This window comes from Podarcis cretensis (assembly GCF_951804945.1).
Source record: "Podarcis cretensis genome assembly, chromosome: 5".
Classification (NCBI taxonomy): Eukaryota; Metazoa; Chordata; class Lepidosauria; order Squamata; family Lacertidae; genus Podarcis; species Podarcis cretensis.
The window spans coordinates 15,121,442-15,137,342 of record NC_137174.1 but is presented as its reverse complement, the minus strand read 5'-3'; the positions used below and the strand labels follow the sequence as shown (position 1 = coordinate 15,137,342).

At 40.2% G+C, this 15,901-nt stretch overlaps 1 protein-coding gene across 1 annotated transcript in view; it reads left to right on the top strand.

Annotated features, from left to right (window-relative positions):
• NDST2 (N-deacetylase and N-sulfotransferase 2) overlaps positions 1-15,901 on the top strand; it is a 106,959-nt gene that overhangs the window by 9,703 nt on the left and 81,355 nt on the right. The window contains exon 2 of the mRNA XM_079975133.1: positions 12,202-12,281. The gene's annotated coding sequence lies outside the window, so the exon portion shown is untranslated. The remainder of the gene's footprint in view (positions 1-12,201; positions 12,282-15,901) is intronic.

Sequence of the window (15,901 nt, the reverse complement as noted above, 5' to 3'; positions counted from 1 at the left end):
GCTCTTTGTTTGACCTGATGATCTCTATGTCTTTTAGTTGAATACCTTATTCTTGCATTGTTTATGGTTTGTGGTATAAAGGCAGTTCTTCAATTCCATAGCAGCATGTTATCAAATAATTAGACTTCTCTCTTGATTATATTGAAAGAAATTGTTGTTAGGGCTCCAATGCTTAATTGATTATTTTAAAAAAATGAAGGCTTTTTAATCAGCTGAATGGTGCTCCTGATAAATCATTTTAAATGCCTATTATTTTGAGTACAAGTACTTGTAAAAACTGCAGATGGCAAGTACCATCTTAAGAAGAATTTCCTCTTGCCTCTTCTATAAACTATCTTGCATTTCTCGTAAGATGGAAATAGTTAATAAAAGTTTGCATTGGGGCGTTAAAAAATTAAAGACATCTTTATGGTGGATTGATGACATTAAAGGGGGCATGTTCTCTGTCTTGGTTAGTCCTAAAACCATTTTTGTTGCCTTGCTACATTGTTCCTGTTCAGTATTTCTGCACAGATCACCTTGTGTATATTAAATGCTAATCTACTGCAAACATTGTGACATCTTTGTGTTGAATTTGGCTCCATTCCCAAATTTCAGTGCAGCTGTTCTTTCTTCAATAGGAAAAACATCTGAATTGCAAGTGAAAATATCAGCAGAACCTAAATGTGGTCCACCTATGTACTTATTTGTGTTGCCTAATGCTGTAGTACCTGGAAAATAAAACTAAGATTGTGTGTACCCACTCAGTAATTGTGTGAATTCAAAGAGCGTGCTTTGCTCCCACATAGCTGTGCATAATATAGGTATAATGTGTTCATAGGCTTAATTATAATGTGTGCTCTTACAGTTTCCCTTATAGTATTTCTGGTACATCTACCCTTACATGCAGTGGGTTTGAAAGGGTGTAGTAAACTGGCCAGGGCATTTGAATGCTGTGGGTGGCAGGAAGCAGACTGCTCTGCCCTCCCCTCATGATTCCAGGTGCCACAATTGCCACTTCTATGCATTCGAGTGGTCTTTTGGGGTTGAAGGGAATATTCTTTGATTTACTTTTTTCCCTTAAGGTTATGTATGTTTAAGATAGAAAAGTTCCAGTTACAGATAGGTAGCCGTGTTGGTCTGCCATAGTCAAAACAAAATAAAAAAATTCCTTCCAGTAGCACCTTAAAGACCAACTAAGTTAGTTCTTGGTATGAGCTTTCGTGTGCATGCACACTTCTTCAGATACCAGATATCTGAAGAAGTGTGCATGCACACGAAAGCTCATACCAAGAACTAACTTAGTTGGTCTTTAAGGTGCTACTGGAAGGAATTTTTTTATTTTGTTTTAAGATAGAAAAAAAAGTGTAGAGCAGATTAGGAAATATTTTTGTTAGGTTTCTGAGTGTGGTGAGGCTAAGGAACGAATGCCAAGGGCCAGCTAAAGAACTAGTATTAGCCATAGTTTTCATGCAGCTGAAAAAATATTGTCTCATAAAATATTGCTAGTTACCCATTGAACCTGTTTTGTGGATTGAAAGCTATTTCTGGAGTAATAGGTTAGTCATCTTAAAATTATAAAAAGCTCTTTCCATAAATATGTTTGACTTCATAATCTCAGTATAAAAGAATTACCTTTAAAAAACAGCAACAACTTTTTATTGAACAGCTCCGGACTCTGCTAGTAATTTTCATTGATCTGAAACCCTGGTACTTTTGAAGCTAATGTCCAGCAATTCCAGAATGTGTACATAAATTGAAATTGCCAGGTTGATTTAGCCCTCCATTGATAGAATAATTGACTGTATCAGTCCAGTCTTTAAATTAAATGCACCCTAAGGAAGCCATACAAATAAAATAGCTGACAGAAGTTATCATGCAATTACATGTTAAAAATAAATCAATCATGCTTTCATTGAGAACTTCCCATTTCCAATAAAACAATATAGTTGCACAAAAATAATCAGTCAACAATCTCACTGTGTACATACACCAGCAGGTATGGTCAGTGTGATGTAACTGATCATGCTGTTTTTAAAATATAAAACAAATAGTGTATGCATTTAAAAAACAGTGGGGTCAATTATATCATGCAAATGAACCTGCCCGGACACTGAGATCATCTTTTGAGGCCCTTCTTTGTGTGCCTCCTCCATGAGAGGTCAAGAGGGTGGCAACACGAGAACGGGCCTTCTACGCAGTGGCTCCCCATCTGTGGAATGATCTCCCCAGGGAAGTTTGCTTGGTGCCTTCACTATACACCTTTAGGCGCCAGGCAAAAACGTTCCTTTTCAACCAGGCCTTTGCGTGACTTGATCTACACCCTATACCCTGTTTTAAAATGCTGGCTCTTTGGGGTTTTTTTTTTTTTATTGGGTTGTTGGTTTTGTTTTGATTTTACGTTTTTGATATTTTATGTGAACTGCCCTGAGACCTTTGGGTATAGGGCGGTATTGTAAATGAATGAATGACCCTTGTGGTCCCTTACAACTTAACAATTATATATGTGCAATTATCATGTGTTGTGAATTACTGGTAATCACAGATCTCATAGACTTTGCAACCATACCATATGCAGTTTGATCATCAGATTTCACAACTGCATGTGTAGTGCAGACAAAATAGTGACATGAAACACATTGAGACCAGACCCTTTTTGTGGTGGTGCGAGTCGGACTGCCTTTCTTGAAATTGTTTTAGAGATGCCTGACCTTTAAAATTTGGAGTTTTTAATTTTATTAGTGATACTTTTACAATATTATAAACTGCTTAGAGATTTCTTTGAAGCTTGAAGCAATATATAAATGACCTAAAGAAATAAAAATAATGCACTATGCAAATATTTCTGTTAAGAGAGGAAAGGGGTCAGTTGAAGGTCTTTGTCAGATAGTTGCCCTTAAGGGCTCATCCGCACTGTGGATTTGAAGCCGCTTGTATGTTGTGTGTGTGTGGTGTCCACACAACATCTTCCTTATCCAGTTGGCAGCCCTCCAAATTCAGATTTTCCTGATTTGGTAAGAATCTGAAGAAAATCCATATAAAATTGTGTCTTGCCCAATTGCGGATGCCCTGAAGCACATTGTGTGGTCTGGATTTCTTTTTCCACATGTGTGGTGACATTCTGCTAGCTGCTGTCTGTTGCTACACCCACTACTTCCATTTTCTTTCCATCAGCTCAAAGGGAAGGATGCAGCCTTCCCCTTTCCACTGGTTGTTGCTGAAGGCACATTTGTGGTATTTTTATATTTAAAACAGCTGATTTGTGCAAAAGGGTTCTTGCACAAAACAGCTGTATTAAAATTAAAAATAAAATTTGCCCTAGAAGATACAGGAGGGAAAGGAAGCTGCAGCCTCATGCCAAATCCTTGCCTGGCTTGGAGTGACACACACAGTTATTATTTTTTAATGTTCTTTTATGCAGATCTAGTGTATCAGAAAACCTGTATTTCAGAAATAAATAAGAAAAGTGTTCTGGCACAGGTAAGCAGATACCTCCATGTAAGCCCACAAGGGACCTCAGGCTCCCTGGCTTGGTACAACACACACATTTTAAAATAATTATTTTTTTCTGACCTTTTGTGCAAATTTGATCTTTCTCTCTGTGGGCGTGCCTGAAAAGGTAAACAGATACTGGATTATTTGTGGACACCTGGTTTTGGAACACATATATTTATTATCAGTGCTTTTTTTCTAAAAAAAATGTTTAGGGTACTCTCATTTTGACTCAAGAAAATCACCATTTTATAGTTCAAATTGAGAAAAAGAAATACAGTAAATGGACAAAAGTACAGAGATTCACAAAATGTTTAGGGGTATGTGTACCCCTGCACCCTCCCAGAGAAAAAGCACTGTTTTATTAATATTGTTGTTATTATCCTACTTTTTCATACAAATCTGCTACTTTGGAAAATAAAATAAAACAAAACCTCCAAAATGTTTTAAAGTTGCTCACACAGCTAAACAGATACCTGCACACATACACTTAACAGTCCTCAGATTTCCAGAACATCTGATGGGAGAGGACAGCAGACAGAACAAATGTATCCCATCAAATCCCACACACTAGTATGGATATAGGAAATATAAAGATAGATTATGGAGGCATAATATTGAAAGTGCTCATGTGTGGATATAGGTGCAAAAGTGCACACAGAACTGTGACAGTGACCCTTGTAGACTTGAATGGCCTAATGTAGACACAGCCTGTGTCTGGCAACCTGCTAAGCTGAACATGCAGGTAACTTGTAAACATACAGATGCAGTTGAAGTCACAGTGACCCAACAGCCAGTTAGTACGTATTGTGCAAAATGGTCACTCTTATGGGCGTGGGAGTGTTTCCAACCTAACTGGAAAAAAATACGTAAATAGTTCAGGTTTATAAAGGGTAAGCTTGTGGGTTTCTGTTGACCCCAGTACCATTTCTAGTGATGTTAAGGAGAATGTGTAATTTGTCTATAGAAAATAGACAAATTATTGTGCAGCAAGCATTTCTCATCTCCCTTCTGCTATGCACACCCTTGCCATTTCACCTTCTGTGCTCCCTATTTCACAGAAATTGGGGGCAGGGTGGGGCAGGCTGCAGGCTAAGTATCTGTAAACATGAAGAATGACGAAACCATTTCAACAGGGTGTTATGGGGTCACTTTAACCTTCAGCACCCTGTGAGTCTTCAGCCTGCCAGCCACTATGTGATGCCTTTCTCTCTGGAGCTATATTTGGGTGGGAGGGAAATTATTTCTATATTCATCAGTTATAGAACCTGCCTGATTTTTTCACAGCAGCCAGTTGGTCAATGATCAACAGGTGTGAAACAAATGTGTTGATTGTTGACCAACTGGCTGCTGTGAAAAATCAGGCAGGTTCTGTAACAGATGATTCTAGATGTCTCTCCAAAGGTTTAATTGGGTTGGGCTGCTGTTTTTGCCTCCCAGGTTGATTTGGATTGGCTCTGGGTTACTCTGTCTCCTGAACCCTTGCATGTCTGGATCTTAGAACTTTCTTGCCTGGATCTTGGAACTTTCTTGCTTTGCTTGCAAACAGTTCACCTAAATCTTGGATTCATTGTATGCTAGTAGCCTAAACTGGCATGCCGCTGAATTTGTTGATCATTTATAGTCAACAGATTGCCTATAGTTTGACCATGGTAGGTGGAAATTTAACTTTTTTATTTCATTAAGGTCCCAGTAAGGGGAGATTGCCCCCTAGCTCTTACAACAGTTGGTGGCAAACCTAGCAGCACAGTAAAAATTACCTTGCTGGCCATCTGCTAAAGCTTCAGGAATTTTGCTACCAGAAAAGTTACTGCTTTGGACTTTCCATGACTTTTACCTTGTTTGCTGTGGAATTCAGGGAGTACTTTCTCCATGTGATCTGGTGTTTCAAATAATGGGTGTTCCTTTCATAAAGAAATTTTAATTCCATTTGTTACTCCAAGCTAACCTTGATAAAAGGCAAAGAGAATTGTTCACTGAATTATTATTTATAGAACACTTATCTAATATTGTTAGCAAGTTATAATACTTTATTTCATTTATAAGTTTCACAAAACAGTGTGCCCATTCATTTTTTGTGATTAGCACAAATATCGATCCATTTGATTATATTTTTCTTGTCCTAGTAGAATCAACACTTTACATTGATATTAATTGATATAATATGGATTGATTAATTAATAACAATATTGGACCATTATTTCACAAAATTGACCGGTCAGTTGATTTCATGAGCCCCTTGACTCCATCAATATCTGACATTTGGCAAGCCCAAATGGAAGAGGAGGAAGGAGAAGGAACAGATGGGGGGGGGGCTGGAAGACTGGCATCCCGGGGTGGAGGGAGGAGATCCTCCCCTTTGTAACTCTAGATGTCAGAAAGACAGAAGAAGATCTGCTGGGTCTCTCCACTGCCCCTTTTGCTTGATGCAAGGAGGGGGGAGGACCAGTCAGAGGGAAGGGATGAGCAGGAGGAGATGGCAGCAGAGATGTGGGCAGAGGGGCCCTGGCACAGTCTTGTCACCAATAACCGGGCCACCTTGCTAAGTGGAATGAGATGCACCTGCCCAGCAGGGGCAGACATGTACACACACAGCAAAACCATAGGGCAAGAGAGTGAGCTCCATCTCATCTTTAAAAGCTTGAGGGAATGGACATGCTTAGAACATCTTTGCAGCTTCCATACAGTTAAGAACCTCTTGCTTTATTCATTTACACTGGAATATTGATTCTGGACCTTGTGCTTGCTGCTGAGCCTGTGCTGCTGTTAGCCTGATTCAATCTCTCTTCCTTACTTTCCAGCGGGAGTTACTGTTGTTTTGTTTTCGGTCAGGAGCCTGATGGCTAACCAGTTCTTTTGTTATTATTGGTCAGAGTTCAGTAACCTTGTTTGCCTGAGTGCAAGGGCTAGCCTCCCTGTGTATCCTTCTGATACTTCCTGTGTTTGTCCACCTGGAGTTGAAAAGTCTCCCCCCCCCCCCCGAATCTAATGTTGCTTATGTGTAAGACATCTGTTGGTTTGTTGCTAATGTGTATGTTACCGTGTGTGTGTGTGTGTGTAATGCTGACATAGACCTTGAACGTTCTTGTTTATGTACAACTCAGTGATGCTGTATTAATAGGCACTGTTATCACCTACAATATCTAAGAGGCATGGCTACTATGAGAATTCATCAAAGGTCTTTATTAGTATTATTTTATTTTAAAGGCCTTTTAAGGTCTTATAGAGGTGAAAATATGAAAGATGAGGAAGAGTTCCATAGATGTCTTGTGCCCCAGATCATGTGTATCTTGACTGTGGACTGTGGAGTGACTAATTACTCATTTTCAGCATGGCTCAGACAAGTAACTTAAGACATTGAAAATATTTCTTTGGATTACCCATTTTAGGAATTTTGTGTAATAGAAGCCTTAACATTCAGAGTGTAGCATCAAACTACATGCAGCTAGCTTAATGTACCGGGCTTTTCCTGGCCATCTTTACCGCTGGAGTGTTTTGTTGTGCTGTTTTTGAAAAAAACATTTTAACCATGGTTTGTGTTTTTCACAGGCTAAGTGGCTTAAAATAGCTAATTGCTTCTGGCATTTGACATGAGATGACAGCAGTAAGTGTAGTCAGATCTCCTATTATCTCCTTAAAGTCAATCAATTGTCCAGTGTTATAGGTTTTCTCTGTAATAACTGAAGGAAAAGCTAGTTTCTTTTGGCTCCTCCCAGTGTGTGCTGCATTTTGTTTAGGACACTTTTTATTGTTCTTGTACATAATCTTCACAGGTGCGGTTCCACCAAAGTGAAGACAAAAAAAAACCATGCTCGGAAAACAGTAAAAAACTGCCTTGGACTAAGTCATACTAGTGGTTTGCATAGGCTGGTGCTATCAGCCTTTCCTATACTCCTGGGCTAGACTTTGTTTTCTTAAAATTCTTTGTACGACAACATTTTTAAAGTCTGTATCTGTTTCTGGACCAGGCATGTACAAAATTGACTTGGATTGACATTCTCATGCTGTAGTTTCTATTTTTGAAGACTACTGATGTGTGAATGTGGATCATGTAATAATTCATAAAGGCACATGCATTGCAGGCCCTGGTCCAGATATTCCATGGTTGTTTCTAGGCTGTTAAGCAACTGTGCCCAACCAGGCCAGCCGTTGTCTCCTCCTACCTGGGAGAACCATGAAGGCTTCCATATGTAAGGCTGGAACTTGGCCTAGCCAACAAGAGTCTCCACTGTGTCTGACTCTTAGCTCATGATTCCTGGCATCTGATTCTTGGCACTGGCTGTAATTATTTTGCAGACGTTTAAGATTTAATGTAAGTATCACAGTCTGTACTTTTTGCGCTTTACTTCCCTCTGACCTCACTGCTTACATTTTCTTCCTCTCCTTCTATATACCTGCCAATTTAGGATAACACTTCATGCATGAGTGTGACTGTCAGATCATTGAGTCGCACAACTAGGTAGGACTCTGTAACACGGGTTGCAAAGAATCTGTTCTGGTTGTCAATTTGCTTCAGGGTGTTAACATTGACATATAAATATGCCAATGTCTCAGGACCTAAAAAAACCCCTTTCTATCTACTGAAATAAAATATTATGTTCATTTTTCACATGGTCTAGTCCTTCCCCTGCCCACCCTGTAAAAGGGTCTCTTATCTAGGCTTCAGAGAGTAGCTGGAAGTGGGGAGTCAGAAAAAGGTCCTCCTTTCCTTCCACTGTGCAGTTTTAATCTGAAATCTTAGGTGTACTACTGCGCCCAGAGCTCAGAAACTGCCTGCACCAATGAAATTCCCTGTCGCAAAATGTGCCTAGAACAATAGGAGTTTCGAATGCTGATTTGAATGATGGTTTTAGGTTTAACTAGTTCATTGTAGAGATCTGGGATTTATATGATGAGGTTTATAAACATAATCAAATAAGTGTATCCAAGAGTTGGACAGTGGGACATGAAAGCTTATGCCATAACAGGCTTAAATGTCCCCTAAGACTTAAATATTTTTGCAACAACAAACTTATCACTACTACTCTGGAAATAATTCAGCTCCAGTGGCTGCTATTTGGCAATGGTCATTGATTGGGTTTTGTGTTCACTTCTGGTGTGCTAAGTACTGTGATGTGACTGCCGCTGACTCTCTTAAATTGCTTGACTTTCTGACCTTTGGCAAGGGGATGGGAGGGAAATAATTTCTTCTTTCCTTTGTTGTCAGGATGTATATATACCTATTCAGGAAACCACTTCACACATCTGACAAAGTAGAGTCTTATCCTCGAAAGTTTTGCACCACTCAGGGTAAATGAGCCATTTAATAGCAAAATTAGTTATCAGTGTACACAGATAGTTTAATTCAATTCACAAACTTATATAATTGTATAATATTCATTGTGTCATTCTTTTGTGTGGCTCTTACTAGTAATAACATGATGGTCACCATCACCAAAGAAGACATTTCATTAACTCATTATTTATTTGACCAATTTTATTCTGTAAACTCTTAATTGGAAAGGAATTTTTATTGGCTACAAAGCATGTACTACTATTGTGCCCCCCTAAAAAAGTGGATTGCAGAAACTGTTTGCTTAACAATAGTTACATACCGCTTAGTTGTAAACGAAACCTCTAAGCTGTTTACAAAGGATAAAATGTGCATTGCAAGCACCATTTTTACTTTATTTTTAGGCATTGTGAATCAGACTGTTTAATTACAACACATGTGATAATAACATTTAGGAAATTTGCTGTAGCTTGATTCCATTATCTTCCAGCAAGATTTAATAATTCGAGCAAACACTTCTGAAAATGCTTATGTGTGTAAGAAGTAAGAGACACGATCTTGTGTGTGTTCACAAGAAAATACATAATAATGATTCTTTTTATGGCCCAGGGGAAACTTAATAAATAGATAATATAGTAAAGCATAATGCAGCAATGTGAAACCATGTTTTATAAAAGGAATAATAACCCATATGCTAGGATGAAATGGTTTAATACACATCTGTGTGTCCCCCCCCAAAGAAAACCTCCCTCATGTCAAAAGCTATTACCCACAAGGATATGATACACAGTGCTTTCATTGTATGAAACTTCCCCACATCTTAGAAATATCTGTTCCATCAATGTAGCTAATGACATGAATCACCTCAAAGCATATATCTAATTCATCAGGATGTAAGTTTCAGCATCCATGAAGATCATTTCTGGGCATTAAGTGTTCCACAGTTTGTAAAAGCCTATGCTTTTTGCCTTATTCATTTTTCCAGGGGCAGGCATTTCCTCCCCTGTAAGTTGTAAGCATTTGATCATATTCTTTCTTTGCATTTTTATATAATGGTGATACATTTGTGTGCCACATTTAACTCCTTCAGATAAACTCATCAGCCCTTCTTGAAATTGCTTTTGTTTCTTATAAGGAATCATTTGCTCGTTTTGAAACTTTACTCTAAGCTTCTTTGTTTCAGAAGAATGCTTGAGAGTTAAACGTCGTTCTTGATCACTATTGGGTAGGCTTTCTTGTTTTAAATCAGGCTTCCACCGGTATATTTCCCCATCCTTCAGATCTCTCAGGCAGTAATCCTATACATACTCACTTGTAAGTCTTGTTGAAGTCATTGAGATTGACTTCTGAGTAGACATACATGAGTTAGTGCACTGGAACAAGAAGCATAATTTCCATAAGGGATTGACTCATTGGTGAGTCTTTCCAGTTCCCTTCAGCAGTTTTCCAAGAAGTTGTAAAATCTTTTTACATGGATTATTAAATAAAAATTATTTTAAGTGGCTTCTGGCAAAGATCTGTTGATCTTTTGTAAAGTGTTTGGCATGCATTTTGTGCTATATAAATCATAATTATGTATGGGATTTTTGAGAAACATTTCAGTGGAATAGGAACTCAAAAACTGAAGAATTTCTGAGGTAGCATGCCAAATCTTTCATTTGTGAAGATGTTAGAAGATAAAGGCTTTATCCTTGTACACTTAATATTTAAACTACTGTTTCAGGTTTGGTTTTGTAAACCTGTAATATACTTGTTTAAGGTAATTTGTGTTACTGAATTCTCTGAGCGTCCATGTGTTCTGTCTTCATTCACAGCTCTTAATATCTTAAGTGGTCTAAAGCAACTGTCTACAGTAAATAAGTATAGTTGTAAAATATAAAGTTTACACTTCCATTGATTTAAAAGGCAGTGTTCCCTTTGATCCTACCATCCTGGTATGGCTTGAGGGTGGTCAGTTGTCTTGAATGGCCCTGACTTTTAGAAATTTTATAGAGAAGAGTGTATGAGGAGTATGTGCTCTAAATGTAATCCTAGCCCTCTATAGCTCCTCTAAGATCAGTCAGAGCTTTTTAGGGTCACCTCTGCTTTATAAAATCGAGCAAGGGAAATTAAGAAGAAGAAGAAGAGTTTGGATTTGATATCCCGCTTTATCACTACCCTAAGGAGTCTCAAAGAGGCTAACAATCTCCTTTCCCTTCCTCCCCCACAACAAACACTCTGTGAGGTGAGTGGGGCTGAGAGACTTCAGAGAAGTGTGACTGGCCCAAGGTCACCCAGCAGCTGCATGTGGAGGAGCAGGGAAGTGAACCCGGTTCACCAGATTGCGAGTCTACCATTCTTAACCACTACACCACACTTGTCCGCTTCGCTCTTTATCCTTTTAATAGAGGCTTAAAACACATACTGTAATGGCTTCTCAGTACAGTATATGATTGCAGGATCTGGGTTGATTCATGTGGAGAGAAGAGGTCCTTGCTGTTAATTTCTGTACATGCCCCCTGGATTCAGTTTGTTCATCCTCCAAAATATTGTATTGTGTATGATGTTGATATAGACTACTGTTTAGAATATAGAACATAGTGTCCCTGAGAAGGGGCTTCTTGAAACACAGCGGGCTTTAAAAAGAACTAATACTTTTTCAGACCATCATCGCGGGAGCGTGGTAAAATCAATTTTTAAAAGCTCTGGGGGGAAACACAAAGGTCTATATCTGCTGCTGAAAACGTGAGAGCTGGCACCAGATGAGCCTCACTAGGGAAAGTGATCCAGAGATGGAAGGCCATAGCCCCAAAGGCCCTTTTCTCAGTCTCTCCCCATTCATTCTTAGAAGATGGTAGCATCTGGAGAAGTGCTCTGACAATTATCTCAGTGCACGGGCCATTATAGGAGAAGGTCTCCTTCAGGGGCCTGTGCCCCAAACCATACACCATTTACTTCAGAAATGGACTGGCAGGCTGCAGGACACCTCACTCCACTGTTTTGTCAAGATAGGGCTCTGACAGAGCACTCCTAATTATAGAAAGCCAGCATTGCTTCCCTATTCCAAATTTAATTCAGGAGAAAATTGACTTGCAACACTTTTTGCCATCTAAGTTCCACCGGGCTGCTTAGGTCATGTGACCAGAATGAAAAGGGTTGGGAACTGGTGTAAGTCTCTCCTTGCCTGGTCCTGTGCCTACCTCACTCCTGGAACACCCCTTGGGGGAGATTTGTGTTACCATACGTTCTGTCCACTGAGCCGTACACCAGCTGGGTTGAGGGACTTAGGCTTGTGTGGCCCTGCCTCGGCCATTAAAACCAAAATCCACTCTGTTTTACTGGTCTTACTTGGGTTTGGACTGCACTGTAAGTTCTGTAATGTCAACCTTGAATCTCTGTGAAAGGAAACACCTATCTAGGCTCTAATTTAACTGCTCTGTAACTACCTAATCCAAGTTGTCCTTTCTTCCCTCTTTTAGCTGAAAGGAGTGACTTTGTTCTTCTTACAAATCGGCTTACGAGTTTTGTTCTGGCTGCTAACCAAAGGGGTTGTTGGAAGGTGAGTGCTCAAAGTCCGTATGTTTGAAATATATTTACATTTCATTGAGTTGGGGAATGTTAGACCTGCCAATATCAGTTACCTCAGAGTGAAGATTAGATTTTGCCCACTGGAATATGAACTATCAGCTCATAGAATGTTAAGTGTGATTTGCCAAAGCACTGCAATATTTGTAGTCATTTTCCAGAAGCATGGAAAAGAGAGGTCTGAAAGGTATCGGCTTTTCAGCTGGTATCATGGAGGTGCGCTTCCGCTTCAGGGAGTGAAGTTGCCTTATCCTGAAAATGTATAAAAACTGCAACATTTCAGTGTTAATATGGTTGCTGCTAGAGTGGCATACGCCATGTGTTTAACACATACTACTAAACACTTGGAAACAAAGCATTAACAGTTGGGGCAATTGACCATTCCAATGTGATGGTGTGACAGTAATGTGCTTTTGCAAATTGAAGAGCTCTAGTTGTGAGATTGCAAACCGAGGGTGCCGTATGCAATTGGCTTTTGAGCAATGATTTCCATAAAAGCCTGTTTGAACTGTAAGAACTGGGATGAAAACTGAAGGGGAATATGGGGCATAACAGAACACAAGCAGACATGGAGGAAAACCTTTAAAAATTATATTCGTGTCTCTTAGCGCAACACATTTTGATCATAAATATCAAATCTCATTAGCTCAGTTCAGGCATCATGCCATACCATGGTTAAGGAAGCTTACCACACGGCTGAGTATGATGTCTGAATTGACAAAGCACGAGTTGAGAAACCCAAAATTGAAAGTGAATAGTTTTGAGTAAGTTTGCAAACCATAGTTTGTGTATGATGTCTGATAAGAGAAAACCCTAATTAAGGGGGGGGGGTCTAGTCCAACCCTCTGCAGTGCAGGAATCTTTCACACAACATGGGGCTCAAAATCATATCCCTGAGGTTAAGAGTCTCATGCTCTAAAGTTCTGTTTCTGCCTCTAAAGCTGTGCTGCATCATAGCCTTGAAGCCTCACAGAATGTAGGAGCTCAAGTAATAGTTCAGAACTTAGTATACAATAGCTCAGCCGTAGGATCAATCTAGGGGATTGGAATGATGCTTCAAAAGCAGCTTTCCTTTAGGATTGACCCCTCTGCTCAACAACTATTGAGTGGAGACAGTGATTTCTAACCTCCTCAGTGTGACATAGGTACTGCAGTGTGAAAGGAACATTGGAAATAATGATAGAAATGCTGCCATTATAATCAGTAAAACTTATGCAGTAAATACCATGCCTGGATGAAGCCTAGCTGGAAGGGTGGAGGGATTCGGCAGCAGAAAATAATAGAAACCACCATTTCCTCCTTTTGTAGCAAGAATAAAACACAGGTCAGTTTGATATGGCTATCTTTTCTAGTTATCATATCATGGGACATGTAAAACAGTAACTGAAGAACAAATATCTTGCAGCGTTTTATCGTGGGAAATCAAAACCTACCCGTGAGGCTCCAAATAGATGTGATATGCTTTATCAGTCTTGTGACAATCATACCCCAAAATTGTTTTGCAGAGGTTACTTGTTTTATGTATGAAGCTGGTATGTTAGGGTTGTTCTATGTATCCTGCTTTTAACTTCTAAATCTAAGCTAAAGCCACATGGCCAACACTGTCCATGTAAATCTGTTTAGATGACATAAAATGGCAGTGGTTGAATTTTTTCCATTAACATTGAAAAATAATGGTTTGTTCTTAGGTTTGTTTGTAGGAAGCATACTGCAAGCCCAGGTTTGGATGTAATGCTAAGCCAAACTATGGCTTAGCTTCTGACAGCATGGCAGAGAAGTGAACCTGCTGAAATTTTAGCAGTGTGCTCCAGTACTCTGTAGAGTTCACCTTTGAACCATGACTTAAAGCAGCAGTGGGGGACGTCTTGGTTACATGCCTAATTAGGCCCATTAGCCTCTCCTTTTCTCATGCAAAGTCAAGCCACACCTACCTGCCCTACACCAAAATCATATAATGTTAAGTGTGGGGCAGGTAAGATTGGGGCTGGGCCTGAAAGGGTGTTTGTAGACACCTCCACTCTTGCTGGTGCCTGCAAAGCCCCTTTCAAAGTGCTGTGGAAAACAGTGGGCAAAAAAGCAGGGGAAACAGCTCTGCTCACAAGAGGTTGTGGGAGATAACAGTCTGGCTTGCCATGCTGTGTGAACAAAGCCAATATGAATTATCCAGTCATTCCCCAATCCATCCCAATTTGCAACCATTTTGAAAAAAGCTTATTCATCCCATATTGGTGTTTTGATCCCTTACCATGCAGCAAAATTCGTTATATCAACACGCTAATGTATGCTTCCCTTATACAGATGCCAAGTTAGAGCATTTACTAAAACCCTTGGTTCTTCGGCACTCAACTCCTTTGGTGTTTCAAATGTCAAAGATTTTAAATGTAGAATAAATCTGCCAACTGGAGCAAACATACAGTAGTTAGCTCCCTTTAAGACTCTCTGGAGTCTAGGAACAATAGTTGGTTTGGAAGGTGCAAAGTTATTTTGAACTATCATTTCTGTACATGTGTTTCTAGCACAGTAGGGTAACCCATCAGCAACTGAAAGTAGTACCATCTTTTTGTGGTATTGATTCCTCATTCGTATGCATTGCTCCCTTTTTGGCATACTTATTCTTTTGCATTCTTATTCCTTTCAGATTCCACCCCCCACCCCCCGCTTTTTGATCAAATACAGGTGGAACACAAAGACAAACCAGTGTTTCCTCCATTCCATTTCTCTGCTCCAAATTGCTTTCTCCAGTTGCAGTTTTCATTGGAAGACATAGCTTTTGTTATGCATAACTGTGTGCAACATATAGCAAGCGCCTTCTAAATTAGGAGTTATGCAACTGGAAAATTGTGCAAGCTGGACAAATTTAGTATTGAATTAGCATACAGTTTTGACTTATAGATTTTGCTAAGGACATTGACTGTTGAAGGGAAGGAAGTTAGGAATATGTTGGCAGTTTGGATATTTGCTGTATGAGGGACAAAGACATCTGAACAAGTTATCATAGGGTGGCTACAGGGCATGGATATTGCAGCTAGAAGAAAAATGTGTTTAGAATTTATCATGGATTTTGTTGCTAGACTCACAAACACCTCAAACTGAGGGACTTATCACACATTACATTTCTTAGGTACCGTATTTTTCGTCCCATAGGACGCTCCGTCCCATAGGACGCACCTAGTTTTTTTGGGGGGAAATAAAGGGAAATTTTTTTTCCTTTATTTCCCCCCCAAAAGCAGGTCAGGGAAACCGAACCAAGTCGAGGAACAGCGGGATGGTGGCGCTGCGCCTCCCTGCTGTCCCCCGAGCTTGTGGGGCTGGCCGATGTCTGCCTGGCGCGATGGGCGCTCTGCTTCAGGGTGCCCCGCGCCGGGTTGCAGGCTGCTATCCGCAGCGTGGGGAGCCCTGCGGTGAACTCCTGCAGGGTTCCCCATGCTGCGGATGTCTGTCCGGCACGAGGAGCGCTCTGCTTCAGGGTGCCCCGCGCGCCAGGTGGCAGGCTGCTATCCGCAGCGTGGGGAGCCCTGCGGGGAACTCACGCTGCAGATGTATGCCCGGCGCAAGGGGTGCTCTGCTTCAGGATGCTCTGTGCGCCGGGCGGCA